Genomic DNA, 16,418 nt, shown 5'->3' on the forward strand with positions numbered 1-16,418 from the left:
ATCAGCCCAGGTGTCCCAGACAAAGTTATCATAAAGCAACAGCCCCAGCCGACCCGCCAGCTCACTGCTCGCCCATGAGTAAGCCCAGCTGAGACCCAGCCAAGCCTGCAGACAAGAAGACTGCCCAAGTGAGCCCCGTCTGCAGAACTGTGGGGTCAACAGATGACTGTGGCTTCAAGCCACTACATTTTAGGATGGTTCGTTCCCCTGCAGTAGCCAGGAACACGAGGGCACTCGAGCAGCCTGGGCCCTGCATAGGTACATCATCATCGGCCCCCCCCCAGTCTTCAGGGATTGGCGCGTTAAGATCCGGAGCAGACAAGACAGTGGACGGTCCAGTTCTCGTGTAGGTGTAGTTGTGACAGAACACTCTCCAGACAGTCGATGAGGCTCCTGTTTCCCTAGCTTCCTAGCCGCAGGGTCTGTTGTACTGTGGAGTTTTCTGGTTAGAGGGGCGCTGACCTGTCAGTACTGAACACTCTGCCGCCCTTCCCTCCTGGGTTCTCCCGTCAGATCACGACACCGGCTTACCATTTCCTCTCCCCACGCTCAGCCCAAGGGAGCCATTCGTGGGTAAGCCATTGTGCGCTTCTTTCATCAACCCCACCCGGATCTGTAGAATACTATACATCTGTCAAAATCAGCTTAGGCCACATTTTAGAAAGCTCATCTAGAAAGTGTTCAGGGTTTTGGTCCTTTTTCCGCTAAGATACCCCAGGGAGGGTGTTTTATCTCTGTAGTAACAAGCTGTTGATGCTCCGGATGGGACGCCATAATCGAAATGATCTCTGCGTGATTCTGTGTCTCACTCTACTGTAAATTCTTCAAAATCAGAGATATGCCTGACTTATCTTTGAAATCTTCATGCTATTGTGAAGCCTAACATATAACAAATTCTCTGTATATCACATGGGATGAATGAAATTGGTGAATCAGTGAACCGTGTGCTCTGGGCAGGCCCAAGGTCCTACCGATTCAGTGGTGGGACCAAATGTGAGCATGCTGGATTCCTTTTTGAACAACGGATTTCTGCCTTTAAGAGCCCCTTTGAAACATCAGCGGTTTCCCTGGTTTCTTTTGGCTTATGAGATTTTGCCTTCCGGCTCACCCTGGTTTGTGGAGTCTTAACTTACATGTAATAAAATCCAGTGTAGAGATTTTTAATTTACCTCATTAGTCCTACGAAAATAAAGATTAAGGATGAAGGGAAAATAAATTGAGAGAAACATCTGAAGACCTCTGGGCCTAGGAGAAGGGAGAACTGGGGTTATTGTAAGGAGGCCTGTGCTAGATGTTTCTTTCTCCATGAAGCCAGTCCTTCACACCTCACTTAAAACAGCCACTCGCCATGCTAACTTCCAACAGTTCCAATTTTGCTCATTCTGCTCTATTTTTTAAAAAGTATTTATTGTCCAGGGCACCTGGGTGGCTCAGTCAGCTTAGTGTCCAACTCTTTTTTTTTTAAATTTTTTTAATGTTTTTATTTATTTTTGATACAGAGAGAGACAGAGCATGAGACGGGGAGGGGCAGAGAGAGAAGGAGACACAGAACTGGAAGCAGGCTCCAGGCTCTGAGCTAGCTGTCAGCACAGAGCCCGACGCGGGGCTCGAACCCACGAATGTGAGATCTGACCTGAGCCGAAGTTGGAAGCTTAGCCGACGAGCCACCCAGGCGCCCTAGTGTCCAACTCTTGATTTTGGCTCAGGCCATGACCCCAGGGTCTGGAGATCGAGCCCCACATCAGGCTGAGAGTGGAGCCTGCCTGAAATTGTCTCCCTCCCTCTTCCTCCGTACCCCCCTGCTTGTCCCCCGCCCCCCCAACAAGATTTTTAAAATGTATTTATTGTCTTCGAAGATACCATAAGAGTGCTTGTCAAATACTAGGTGTTCAAAAACTACCTGCTCTATAAATGAACATATCCATGGCCCTGGTGATGAGCTGAATTCTAAGATAACCTCCAAAGTCTCAACTCCTGATAAGCATCCGCTGTGTAATCACCTCCCCTTGAGTGTGGGTAGGCCTGTGAATAGGTATCACTCCCTACTCTCATGATTAGGTTACACTATATGGCAAAGGTGAAGGGATTTTACAGATGTGATTAAGGTCCCTAAGCTAATCAGAAGAGATTATCCTGGGTGAGCCTGACCTAATCAGAAACTGAATTCAGCTAACAGCCCATGAGCTCCAAAGAGAAGCAGTCTCGGGTAAGACAGCAGTCTCAGCCAACACCTTGACTGTAGCCTTGTGAGACCCTGAGAAGGAGACCCACTTCGTCTGTGGCTGGACTCCTGGCCCCCAGGAACTCTCAGATAATAAATGTATATTTGGGTTTTTTTTTAACCTATCAATAATTGCTTCACTATTTTTTATTGAAGCATAATTAACACACGGTGTTATGTTAATTTCAGGTATAATGTAATGATTTGACAATTCTATGCATTCCTCGGTGCTCATCACAAGAAGCATATGCTGTGTTAAGTGTGAAGTTTGTATTTGAACTCACAGAGTGTTGGAGAGTCCAGAGGAACCAAGCAACTCCTGTACCTTTCTCCCAAGTAAGAATCCTGCACCCCCATGTATCAGTCCCTCTGTGCTTTTAATCTGCTCCTCACCACTAGTCCCTTTTCTTCAATCTACAAATAGACCCTCAAGTCAGGAACCCTGCTGGCTACCAGGCACAGACCCTCCTGAATTTCTGGTGGGCAACTCAAGTGGAACCCATCCAACCTGGAATCTATCAGGGGCTCTTCCCCACCTGCATCTACCTCCCCTAGACCTGTTCTGTACCAACATATACACCCACTCGGTTTAAAAACCTTTTTTCAGAAGCAGAAGTTCATATAAATGACTCTTAGTTCTCACTGTTATTAATGTCAAAGCAACATGTTTTCTATTAATGGAAAAGTTGGCTCAAGCATTAAGCTGGTGATATTGGTAATATAAATCATATTACATAGATAACTGTAAACTCTACAATTACACTAATAAAATATAAAATTTCTAAGGCAACTAGAAACTTGGAAAGAGCTCACACATCAGCTGTCTCTATACCTTGCTGGTTCTTGATTATTATGAAAATTATTTCAAACCAGTGGTAGCACTCATCATGTTTTTAAAAATCAATGTAAGGGGCGTCTGGTGGCTCAGTTGGTGAAGCGTGGTCTGACTACTGATTTCAGCTCAGGCCATGGGGATCGGGCTCTGCGCGGGGGCATGGAGCCTACTTGGAATTTCCCCTCCTCCCCTTTCTCTCTCCTCTGCCCCTCCCCCACTTGCACGTGTGCACTCTCTCTGTCAAAAAATATCAATATTACATTAAGGGAGATTTTTAAATATAAAAAATATACTTCCATGTAATAAAATAGTGCACTGAGGCACACTGAGCTGAAACATCCAAAATTGGTGTTCGCCCTTTGGGCGTGAGCTCTCTGAGACCCAGGCAGATACGTACTTTGCTCTTCTCTCCGTCACCAGCACCTAATATAGTACTGGGTGCATAATTAATATTCAACAAATATTCATTAAATTAACAAGTCAATGTGAGAATTTGATGTAATAGTTAGGGTAGAGTAATCTCTGTAACAAATAGACCTCAACTGATGCTTATTTTTTAGTCCCGTAACAACACTAAGGAGGTGACAAGCCTCTGCAAAGTCACTTGAGGACCCAGGCTATTGGAAACTCTGTTACCTTCACCTTGAGGCTTTGATCAATGCCCCAGAAGTTGTCTCCAATCCAAGCAGCCAGAGGAGGAAACAGAGCGCAGAGGATGGCCTCCTGAGGTTTATGGGTCAAGCTTGAAATCAGTGTACATCGCTTATGCCCACATTCCAGGGACTAGAACTCAACCACTGGGCCACACATTACTTTAATGGAAGCTAGGACATGGCATCCAGCCATGTGCCCAGAAAGAAGAGGAGATCGTGAATTTTGGGGATCGTCTCTGGCACGTGTGATGTCCCACACCTATGAGTAGGCCACAGCCAGATCCCATCTCATCTTCTTCTTTTTTTTAAAATTTTTTAACATTTATTTATTTTTGAGAGACTGACAGAGCATGAGTGGGGGAGGAGCAGAGAGAGAGGGAGACAGAATCCAAAGCAGGCTCCAGGCTCTGAGCTGTCAGCACAGAGCCCAACATGGGGCTTGAACTCAGGAACCATGAGATCATGACCTGAGCCAAAGTCAGACACTTAACTGATGGAGCCACCCAGGTGTGCCTCCATCTCATCTTCTTAAAGCGAAATATCTTTGCCCACATTTAAAAAATTAGGTACACACACTCTCTTCCACTTGTGTAAGCAAAAACATGTCAAGAGAACATGTGTATAAAAAAGAATGAGGTTATTTTTCATATCGATTTATGGTGCTCTGTCACTTAGCCCGCCTTCAAAATTAACTCTTGCTGCCATCATCATCAAGTCCTCCTCCTACCTCATCTCAGCATCCTCACGTCTGATCTGTCAGTCGTGTGTCCTGTTCCACCTCAGTGTTAGGACTTACTTCCAGCTTCTTCTAACTCTGCTATTTATCACTTCTTCTAAGACCAGACCATTAACATTAAGAGTCTCCTGAGTGCAATTGATTAAAAATCTTTCTTCTACTGCATGTGCATGACTAAAAATAGCAACATAATGTCCTATGCCCCATACACTGAATGTGTATGACTAAACAACAAAAACGCTTCTTGGCCTTCTTGGAATTCATAGATAAAATCCAAACACTCTAGCTTAGCATGAAGGCTAACCTCCAAGTGCCTTTGTAGACTCACTCCCTCCTGTACTCTATCCTGCAGTTTAACATCTTGCCATCACGGCCTTCTTGTCAAATTCCAGTCCATATCAGACCCACCACTCTATGCCATATCAGTTTCTGACTCGATGTGTTCTTTGTACAAGCCTTGCACCTGACTAACACCCCGGCTTACTTCCTAAATTACCTTTGTTATAAGAAACCAGCAGCAGGATAGTACCCCTTCTATGAAGACTTTATAAGTATAACAGGCAGAGTTGACTGATCTATCCTCTGTGATCTACAATACTTTGCTCAGTTTTCTGAAATGGCACCCACAACATTAGATTGTACCATGAGCTACCTATAGATTTACCCTCATAAGACTGCCAACTCAATCCAGGAATGGCGGTGTCTTACCTGATTTGATATCCTTAATACCTACAGTAGCTTGTAGTATCTTGTGGGTGCCCACTTATTTCTTTAAAAGAATGAAAATTCAAAGTGAGATGATTGTCCAGGTAAAGCTTTCTCTTGGTGGTAGAGGGCCATTCCAAAAGTGAGACTATGGACAGTTTTCTAGAACCTGAATGCATTCATTCTCTTTGTGATTCTCAAGAAATCATCGTTACCGCCATCATCATCCAGTCAGCCAGTTTCAACCCACCCTCCCCCCTCCCCCACATACACACCCCCAAACTCTCTTTGCTGTATCTCAGGAATTCAGCAACCAGATGACCCAATTTTACAAGATTATCTTATTTCTCAAGACGTTCACCAAATGTCCCAAAACTTCCTGTTGAAGCAACATATGTTTCATCTTTGGGCCTTTTAGCCAATTTGGTCTCTACTTACAGCCACAAATGAGTCTTGCTGAGATTCCTCTAAGCCAGACGAGGTCAAAGTGGCACAGAGCTCAAAAGTAATGTTCTGTATCACCCTAGTACATGCCCCTGGTGAGCAATAACACTTCTAAAGGTTGGTTTTCAGCTCTGACTCAGAAACAAGGCTCTGATCTGGGGACAGGAGGGAATGAGACATGGGGGCTTGTTTTTCATAAACATTCCCTACTCTTTGTACATCTGATAAGTTGTTCGGTACATGTTCAGACTGGCTGACTGTCTGATCTCTGCTTTTCCTTCCCACTTGAGCCCGTGACCTCTTCCCAGTCTATGGGGCCATCAGCCTTTCTGAAACCCAAGACCCTGCCAGCCTGCAAATCATGATTTAAAAACTGTTTAGTGAAGCACAGATGATTTTCTTTTGGGGAGTTCTTTGGAGACCATTAAACTCCATTATGCTTTATTTCCTTTCTATATGTATGAAGCATGCATTGGCCCTTTACACATTTCATGTCTAAGCTTAATATGTTCAGTGTCAGGACTATAATTTACTTTTATAGGTGAGGAAACTAAGGGTAAAGAGTCTCATTCCCAAGGCCACACAGCTAAGGGCTAAGTGAGCAGTTGAGCCCGGAATCCAACCCCAGTTCTATAGAACTAAAAGTCTTGCTGTTCTGCGAAGGGCTTGTGCTATTTTGACTTTGCCATTTTGATGCCAGGGATATTTTGATGGGGTTCACAGGCTGAGGAACAGGGCAAGGCTTAGGCACAGGGTCGGGGATACATCAAGGATTTCTTTTGAGAACATTGTTAAGTAATAAAAAGCAGTGTTTTGATAATTCGCTGTGCCATTCTAACATGGCTCCATCAAAATGCCCTGCTTTGTGTTGCTAATCTGCTACCATCTGGATCACAGGGCATGCTCAGTACTGAAACTGGAAAGACCCATTTGGAAATGATTTATTTCAGCTCCTTCCAGCTCCTGCGGAGAAGAGAAGGGAAGGGGTCTGCCAGAGGTCACAAGGGCAGTTAGTGAAAGAGCCTGGACAGGACACACCCGCTCAGGGCTCCACACGCCCCTCGCTCGCACACCAAGCCCGGCCCACACCGATGTCCGCCTTCCGAACTGGTTCGCCCTAAACCATCTCCAGAAGCACATCCTAGGACTCACGTTCCACGGGCCTTTTCCCCTGATTTATGCAAGAGTCGAGATTAAAGTCCTACACAGGCAGAAGATGTAACCGTGTCTAATTAACCACCTTCATTTAAGAAATAGATAAATCCCACTTGATCATAATGGATAATACTTTTTATATGCTATTGAATTCGGTTTGCTAGTATCTTGGTGAGTATTTTTGCATCCGTATTCATTAGAGATATTGGCCTTAGTTCTCTTTTTTTCCTGTTTGGCTTAGGAATCAAAGTGATATCATGTCATCTGCAAAAAGGGAAAGTTTGACTTCTTCTTTGCCGATTCTGATGCCTTTTATTCCTTTTGTTGTCTGATTGCTGATGCTAGGACTTCCAGCACTATGTTAAACAACAGTGGTGAGAATGGACACCCCTGTCGTGTCCCTGATTTCAGGGGGAAAGCTCTCAGTTTTTCCCCATTGAGGATAACATTGGCTGTGGGCTTTTCATAAATGGCTTTTATGATGTCTAAGTAAGTTCCTTCTATTCCTACTTTCTCGAGGGTTTTTATTAAGAAGGGATGTTATATTTTGTCAATTGCTTTTTCTGCATCTACTGACAGGATCATATGGTTTTTCTCTTTTATTTTGTTAATTTGATGTATCACATTGATGGATTTGCAAATATTGAACCATCCTTATAACCCAGGAATAAATCCCACTTGATCATAATGGATAATGCTTTTTTATATGCTGTTGAATTCGATTTGCTAGTATCTTGTTGAGTATTTTTGCATCCGTACTCATTAAGGAGCACATGTACCCCAATGTTCATAGTGGCACTTTCAACAATAGCCAAATCATGGAAGGAGCCTAAATGTCCATCACCTGATGAATGGATCAAGACGATGTGGTATATATATACAATGGAGTACTACATGGCAATGAGAAAGAATGAAATATGGCCATTTGTAGCAAAGTGGATGGGCCTCGAGGGGGTCATGCTAAGTGAAATAAGTCAGGCAGAGAAGGACAGACACCATATGTTTGCACTCATAGGTCTAACAGGAGAAACCTAACAGAGGACCATAGGGAGGCGAAGGGGGAAAGAGAGCTGGGGAGAGGGAGGGACACAAATCATGAGAGACTATTGAAAACTGAAAACGAACCATGGACTGAAGGGGGAGGGGATGGGATGGAAGGGGGTCATGGGCATGGAAGAGGGCACTTGTGGGGAGAAGCACTGGATGTTATATGGAAACCAATTTGACAATAAACTATTATAAATTAAAAAATAAATAAATAAACGAAAGGGAAGAAAAGAAAAAATGTACAGAAGTATTACTTGAGTTTTTAAACTTGTCTTAAATCATTAGTTTTATGCCGACTCTAAGTATTTATTGAAAATCTACACTAAATATACTTGTTTATTAGTGCACGCTTTTACATTAAAGCAGCAGCCTAATACTAAGTAGTTTGATGCTGACATTCGACAAATGATAACGATGTCCTTCTCCTATGCTGCTGCTACTTTTTCCAAGATTGAAAGTTTCAAGGAAAATGTTCAATAAAGAGCTACCTTCCTCTTAAGGCTATAAGCATCTGTATCTTCATAACTAAATTCTTGAAATGTGTCCCTGAAGAATTTCCCAGATTTGAAGAGTCACATCAAAGCCTTTTGTTTTTTAAGGATGAGGGTTACAAATTATAATTTTAATAGATTTGTTACATTACACATAAATTTAGATTCCATTACAATGTAGGCAATAGTAGATTGATTTTTTTTAAATCCTTATTTTGGGGGCACTCAGTCGGTTGACCTCCCAATGCTCGATTTTATCTCAGGTCATGATCACACAGTTTTGTGAGTTTGAGCCCTGCTCGGCTAGTGCGGAACCTGCTTGGAGCTCGCTCTCTCTCTCTCTCTCTCTCTCTCTCTCTCTCTCTGTGCTTCCCCACTTGTGCTCTCTCTGTCTCTCTCAAAATGAATAATAAACTTTAAAACAAATCTTTATTGTGAATTGGAGTCAATTAGTGAACATGGGGATCAAATTCAGTGCATGTTAACCTGGTATAATAAATGCAAGAGCTGATATCTTCAACATGCTGACAGCAAGTCAACTATCCACATGTAATCTCACCTTTACTAAACTATGATTTAAGAAGAAGGGCAAAGACATCTTTGTGCAATCAGAAGAACAGAGTTTATCATGAAGGAGTGTCACACTGGAGGAAATTCTAAAGGCTGAACCTCAAGAAGAAATTTCAGCAAGAAGGATGGACGTGAAATGCCAGGAAGAATGGTACACACAATGGAAGCAGTAGAAAGGTGAAAAAGTCTATACAGATACTGTATAAAACAATAAAACAAATGCCTCATTTGGGAGTATAAAAATGATGTAGCAGATGACGTAATGGAGGAGAGCTCATGGAATTACAATTTGTAAGGTCTTTGTATTTTTCTGTCAAGAGAGTAGAGACTTGTTTAAGGGTAATTTTAAAGGAAAGGAAATAGATGGCTTCCAAATCTGTGGAGGAAAAAAATTAATTAAAAAAGCTCATCAATCCAAATGAAATTGGAAGGAGATAAAAATATACAAAGCAGGATGAATAATTAATATAAGCCCAAAATACAGTGACAGAGATGAATTCATGTATGTCCTTAATCACAGTCAATGTAAATGAAATAAAACTTTCTTGAACAAAGAGCGTCAGTTTGTCAGCTATGTGATGTTTACAAGAAACAGGTTTAAAAAAGAGGATACAGGGGCGCCTGGGTGGCTCAGTTGGTTGAGCGTTCGGCTTCAGCTCAGGTCAGATTTCACACTTCATGGGTTCGAGCCCCACGTCGGGCTCTGTGCTGACAGCTGGCTCAGAGCCTGGAGCCTGTTTCAGATTCTGTATCTCCCTCTTTCTGACCCTCCCTTGCTTGCACTGTCTCTCAAAAATAAATAAAAAGCATTAAAAAAAATTTTTTAAAGAGGATACAGACAAATTCAAAGTACAGTAGCAGAGTAAGTTACCCCAGAGAGCCATGGATCAGAATCAAGTACTCCAGCTACATTTGCACCAGGAAAAAAAATCAATTCTGGATGCTGAGGCCAAAATAATTGTAAGGGATAAAGAAAGGTCATGACTTAATGATAAAGGCAACAACTTATCACAAAGATATGGTAGTTATAAACTTGTACGCACCAAACAGCATAGCTTGAAAATATGCAAGACAAAAAGTAGTTTATGAAGCCTAATTGCTTAGGATATAAATTGAGGAGCAATTCCTGACCTCTGGTCAATGTGTTCCACCTGTAGATGAGACCGCCCATACCTTCTTTCACTATCTGCCTATCAGTGATCAGTTACCATCATGTCCCTCAGAAACCATGCTTATTGAACAAGACAGTGCTATCTCTTTCAGCATTGCAGCTGGGTCAGGTGCCTTGGCCTTTGGGTGTGGGTCTAGTGTCAGATGCCTCCCAGATACCTGAGTGCCCCTTCTGATTCCCATGCCTGATAGCTGCAACACTAGGTTTCTATTCCTCTTGTTCCAGATCGTCACTGACTCTGATTTGTAACTCTTGCTTCCCCTACATGTACTGTCTGGTCTTATTCAGTGGAAAGTCATTCAAGTCCATTGAATGCCTAACACTTATAGAATATCTACACCATGCTATGCTTGACCTAGATGCCATTGAAGATAAGAGGAATAAAATCTCTCCTAATGCTGAGAGCCTGGAATAGGAGGGACATAAGTCCAGTACATGGGAAACAGCTCATGTCGTTGTTGGTCCCTATGTCCAGGTCTCTGAGCATGTGGGACTTGGTGGACATCACATGAAGTCTTTAATGACTCACTTAGATATTTATCCCATGTTGAACCCCAGTAGCTGCCACAATATATTTGACCTACATACCGTTTAATATTGTTTTTCCTCTTAGTGAACCATTGTTTAATTTGTAAGGAATTCCACTGTTGAAATACAAAAAGTTCAAGGGAAATAGAAAACCTGTAAATTCTATACATCTAAAAAGGATACCAGTTAGTGTTTTGTAAGTTCAAAAGAGAAGTTTTCACACATCAAGTTAGGAAAGGAATTGGAGGAATAGGAATATAGTTAGGCTCCAGCCATTTTAATATGATTTTGGTCCTAAAGTCAAACATGATATGAAGTCACATTAAAATCTATTTGTCCATAAATTATTCATTTTCATATAGAATTAAGTTAAAATAAATCAGTGTATATCACTTCATAAATGAAAATATTATTAAAAAAACTTCTCCTTAAATAATTGTTAGATTCTGAAACGTGAAATATTGCCATAACTTTTTCCTATGATGAAATATTTAGAGACTACAAAAAAGTAGATAATAATACAATAAATACCCAAATTCTCAGCACCTAGCTTAAGAATTTAGAACATCCATATAAAATATATCTGTTTTCATTTTAAAATAACATTTTAATATATATCATGTAAAAATGGTAAAATAATTGTTAAAATTCCTAAGAGGGTTTGCAAGATTTTACTCTAAAAGGAGTTGGCAAGTCAGAAAACATTAGGAAATGCTTCCTTAAGCATTTGCTGAAGTCACAAAGTGCTTTTTAACTGGATGTAGTGAAAACAAATGTCTTGCCAGATCTGCTTGTTGATTTTCACCTAAGAAGCTCAACAAAAAGCAAAGAATTATGAGTCCTGAATATTTTTTTAATATTGTTTTGTATTCTTAAGTCCAGAGCAAACAGCACAAAAGTCTTTCTCCAGAATTCTCTACATTCTGAGCCAGTCTGAGTTGTTGAAATAGCCAGACGCTGGGTGAAAGGTAGTTGGAAGCCATTATTACATGCTAGATTCCACATCAGACACATTATGTGCCTTTAATGACTTAACTCCTGTAACCATCCCTTGAAATAGGCATTATTGTGGTTGGCCTGTTGCAGGTGAGGAAACTGAGGGCTAAAGAGGTTATGAGTCTTGCCTCAGGCCAGCAGTGTGGCAGCCACTACTCAAATGGATGGGCACACATCTAACTCCAAAACCCCCCTGGGGTGTGTTCTCTGTAGCAGCAAGCCAGCAAGCCGAGGGGTTTAGAACAAAGAGCAGCACGTGATAAGACCTCACAAGGAAAGCACATTACCTTCACCTCATCAAGGTGAGTAAAGTGTCTTTTCTACTCCTCAAAGGGCAGAGTCAAACTCAGGCTGGAGCTCTTAGAACTTTTAGAGGTCTCCAGCCTAATTCCGTCCTTGGTGAGCCTGGGGGCACCTGGCCTCAGCAGCTGCTGGTCTCCGTTCCTGAAGGCAGAAGGGAAGACTCCCTCACCAAGGCAACTAGTGGCCTAGGACACACATATGAAGAACTCGCCAGGTCCTGACCAATGAGTTGCTGGGACTGTGTATTCATTGTTGATCAAAACCCCAGTGCATTTCTGAAATCATGTGTCTACTTCTTGATTCTCTAGCTTCACTGTGAGTCCAGGTTCCCTTCCAGCTTCATTCCCACTCTGTCTTCAGTGGGCCTCACCTGTGGCCCTCAACACTCTTGTTTGACGTTAACTCAGACCAGTGCAAAATTCAAACTATGCAGTTTTGTCCCTTTAGGAAGAGAAAAAGAGGGAGGAGGAAGAAGCAGAGAAAGGAGCAAGAGGAGCAACAGAAGGAAGAAAGAACGCAAGAGGATGTGATCTCTTTGGACTTCATATTACTGGTCTGTTGAAGGTACGTTCTCATTAATTTTTACTGGAGGTAGAATTATGGGGAAAGCCTGCAGGCCCAGTTTTAAGGGGCACATGCACAGACACAGTATATTTTGCCTGCAATTCCAAGCAGTTCATGGACCGGAAACTAGTTCTATGGTTCCTTCCAACTCTATGGGAGCAATCCTACTATACATTGACTCAAGCCTCTTTTATTGCTATTAAATTCTGGTTCCAATTCGAGGGGGTGATGGAGAAAAAATAATAATGATCATTGTTTGCTTAGCAACCTACAGGTGAAACTCCCATCTCGTGTCAAATGGTAGTAAGGATAACATCATTATTCTAAGTACTTTATTTATGTATTTGGCTTCTGGGTTTTTGTTTTGGTTCTTTTTGGGAGGGGTGTATGGTTGACCCACAATGTTCCATTAGTTTCAGGTATACAACATAGTGACTCCACTTCATTGTTAGGCTGTGATCACCACAAGTGTAGCTAACCATGTCGCCATGCATATTATTGCAAAAGCATGATCTCATGTTTTTTTTATGGCTGCCTAATGTCACACACACACACACACACACACACACACACACCACATCTTCCTTATCCATTCATCTATCAATGGACACCAGGGTTGTTTCCATATCGTGGCTATTGTAAATAATGCTGCAATAAACATAGGTGTGCATATTATCTTCCCCAGATGGTGTATTAGGTTTCTTTGGGTAAGTACCCAGTAGTGGAATTATTGGGTTGTATGATATTCCTATATTTAATATTGTTTTCATACTGGTTTCCACAGTGGCTAAGCCTTACATTACCAACTGTGAACAAAGATTCCTTTTTCTCAATATTCTCTCTAGTACCTGTTATATCATTTTAGCCATTCTTACAGGTGTAATGCAATATCTTATTGTGGTTTGATTTGCATTTTCCTGATGATTAGTGATGTTGAGAATCCTTTCATGTGTCTGTTGGCCATCTATATATCTTCTTTGGAAAAATGTCTATTCATGTCCTCTGTCCATTTTTTATTCATATTGTTTATTTGGTATTGAGGTTGTATAAGTTCTTTATATATTTTGGATATTAAATGTATCATTGCAAATATCTTCTCTGATTCAGTAGATTGCCTTTTTGTTTTATTGATGGTTTCCTACACTGTGTGAAAACTTTTTATTTTCATGTAGTCCCAGTAATTTATTTTTGCTTTTGTTTCCCTTGCCTCAGGAGACATACCTAGAAAAATGTTGCTATGGCCCATGTCAGAGACATTACTGCTTATGCTCTCTTCTAGGATTTTTATGGTTTTAGGTCCCATATGTAGGTCTTCAATCCATTTTGAGTTCATTTTTGTGTGTCCAGTTTCATTCTTTTGTATTTAGATGTCCAGTTTTTCCAGCACCATTTATTGAAAATGCTGTCTTTTCTTTACTGTATATTATTGTTTATTTTGTCATAGATTAATTGACCATATAAGTATAGCTTTATTTCTGGGCTCTCTATTCTGTTCCATTGATCTATGTGTCTCTTTCTGGGTCAGTACCATACTGTTTGGATTATTACAGCTTTGTAGTATATTTTGAAAATTGGAATATAATACCTCATTTTATTTTTTAAGATTACCTTGACTATTTGGGATCTTTTGTGGTTCCATACAAATTTTAGTATTTTTTTTTCTTGTTCTGTGAATAATACACTTGGTATTTTGATAGGGATCGCATTGAATCTGTAGATTGCTTTAAGAATATTTTGATAATATTAATTCTTCCAATTCATGAGCATAAAATATCTTTCCATTTGTCTGTGTTATCTTCAATTTATTTCATCAGTCAATAAACTATCAATTTATAGTTTTCAGAGTACAGGTCGTTCAACTCCTCGATTAAGTGTATTCCTAAGTATTTTATTCTTTTGGGGGGTAATTGTAAATTATTCCAGCCACTGTAATATGCTGCAGGTAAGCCTGAACTCCTTAAGGAGTAGGAGTTGTTAAGCTGCTTCAGCAGTTCTTGGCCAGACTCCTCCTTCTGGTCCTATCTGCACCCTCTCCACCCCCACACAGGACTTTCAAAGAAATTGCTGGGAGCTTCTTTGTTCTGTAGAAAAAGGCCAAATAGCAACTTGAAATGAGCAATGAAATTATCTGGGTGTTTTTCCTATTCTATTCTATTCTTTCACAGTTTGAATGATAATCACAGAGGAAGTGCCCTGGGCAGTGTTGTGTTTCCATGGTGACAGGAGAGGTCAAGGTTAACAAACTCTTTGGTGCTGGTACTGGGGACCTTCTGCTGCTGGGTAGATGCACGGGAAGGGCTGGCAGTCTGAGTGTTCCCAGGGGACTCACTTTCATGGTCTCATCCTCTGAGCCACAGAGCTTGACTTGTGCCTCTCTGAATGGACAAATCAGGGATGTCTTGAAAGTAATAATAGCTACATCACTTCCCGCTATGAAGAAATGTGCTGTGCCCTTCCTCCCAAAGGCCAGGACCATTGCCTCTCACTAACAACAATCCATGGATTGTTGGAATATGTATGTGCTCTTTGTATTGGCACCAGAAGCTCAGAGATGCCAAGTGTTAGAAACCCAATGTACTTTAGAAAAGCAATTTGATCTTTGGAACAAGGGATCCTAAATAAGTTCTGACCATGTCAGGGCAGGCTAAAAAGATGAATTAATTAAAAGGCGAGTAGGAAGCATGCAGTTTAAATTAAATATCAGATGACACAAATAAATCCCCTTAAAACATAACTCAGCTATTTTGCCTGAAACCAATGTCCTGATTTTACTCTTTTGGGTTCTCCTTTTTTGCCTTTATGTGGGTAGATAATGTCACAAAATTGTAGCGCTTTCTTCAGATCAGAAATAAAGGTGCAGAATGATGGACTCAGGGTAAGCTCTGAGGATAAGGTAATTGATTCGAATCTGTGATTTCTTTGAGAGGAGACAGGTGATTCTATGTATGATGAAAGATATGGGCTCTTAGGATCCTAGATATGGAATGGAATAGATTTTGTGGGTCATTGGGCTGTGGTACCAAGGACTGACAAGAGGCAGTACCTGTTTTAAGTGGTACTAATGGATGCTTAGAGGAGTTCTGCTACACAGAAGACTTAGGCATTCCCTTTCAGGCATTGTCTCCCAGGACCCTCTGCATGCTAGCGGTTGTGGGAAACAAAGACAGAAGGAAATGACAGATACAATTAAGTTTCCTCATAACCTGCAGCCCATTGACAATACTTGAGGCAGGCAGTAGAATATTTCTCCAGGAACTCCTTACTATCTTAATGTTAATGCTTTTCTGGGGGGAAAAACAACTTAGCTTGACAACAGCTAGGCTTCCAGTATCTTGAGCTTCTTTAGGATATGAAAATCTCTTTGGAAACTTACTCTTGACTTTACCTGCCCCAACTCCCAAGTATATAACTGATCTCTGGTAAGGGGCAGCTCTTTCTGCCCTCTAGTCCTGTCCCTGTGCTTTAATAAAATCACCTTTTTGCACCAAAGACATCTAAAGAATTCTTCTTTGGCCCTCAGCTCCAGACCCCCACCAACCCAAAGCTCATCACTAACGACTCACACCTCAGTCCAGCTCCATATACCCAGTGGCCTGTTAGCTTCTCTGAATGTCCATAAGACACACTTGTTTTCACCCCTTCATCTGTTTCTCCCCTCTCAGTGCCCTCTGTCATTAGCCACTACCACGAGCCCTACCAGAAATCTAGGGGATACCTTACCTCCCCCTTCTCCCTTACGCCACACAACACTTATGCAATCTTGTCTATATTGTCCGTAAATGCCTCTCAAATCCATTTTGTTCTTTCTGTCTTTGTTTCCTCTCCTCTTGTTTAGGATTCCATTGCCTCTCTTGAGGATGACCACATCCTGCAGCACTGGGGGTCATGCCTCCAGCCTGCCCACATCCACAAATCCTTTCTGTACTCCATGGTCAGAGTGACATTTCCGAGATCCAAATATGAATCTTTGCTTAAAAGCTTAAAAACAGTCAGTGCTTC

At 41.5% G+C, this 16,418-nt stretch overlaps 1 long non-coding RNA gene across 4 annotated transcripts in view; it reads left to right on the forward strand.

The window, feature by feature from the left end:
• The first annotated feature begins 11,653 nt into the window (after positions 1-11,653).
• Positions 11,654-16,418, forward strand: part of LOC115271669 — a 154,024-nt gene continuing 149,259 nt past the window's right edge. For all 4 annotated transcript variants that reach the window (XR_003900048.1, XR_003900049.1, XR_003900046.1 and 1 more), the window contains exons 1-2: positions 11,654-11,854; positions 12,303-12,419. This is a non-coding gene — a long non-coding RNA (uncharacterized LOC115271669). The remainder of the gene's footprint in view (positions 11,855-12,302; positions 12,420-16,418) is intronic.

The sequence above is a fragment of the Suricata suricatta genome, chromosome 11 (genome assembly GCF_006229205.1).
Source record: "Suricata suricatta isolate VVHF042 chromosome 11, meerkat_22Aug2017_6uvM2_HiC, whole genome shotgun sequence".
Classification (NCBI taxonomy): domain Eukaryota; kingdom Metazoa; phylum Chordata; class Mammalia; order Carnivora; family Herpestidae; genus Suricata; species Suricata suricatta.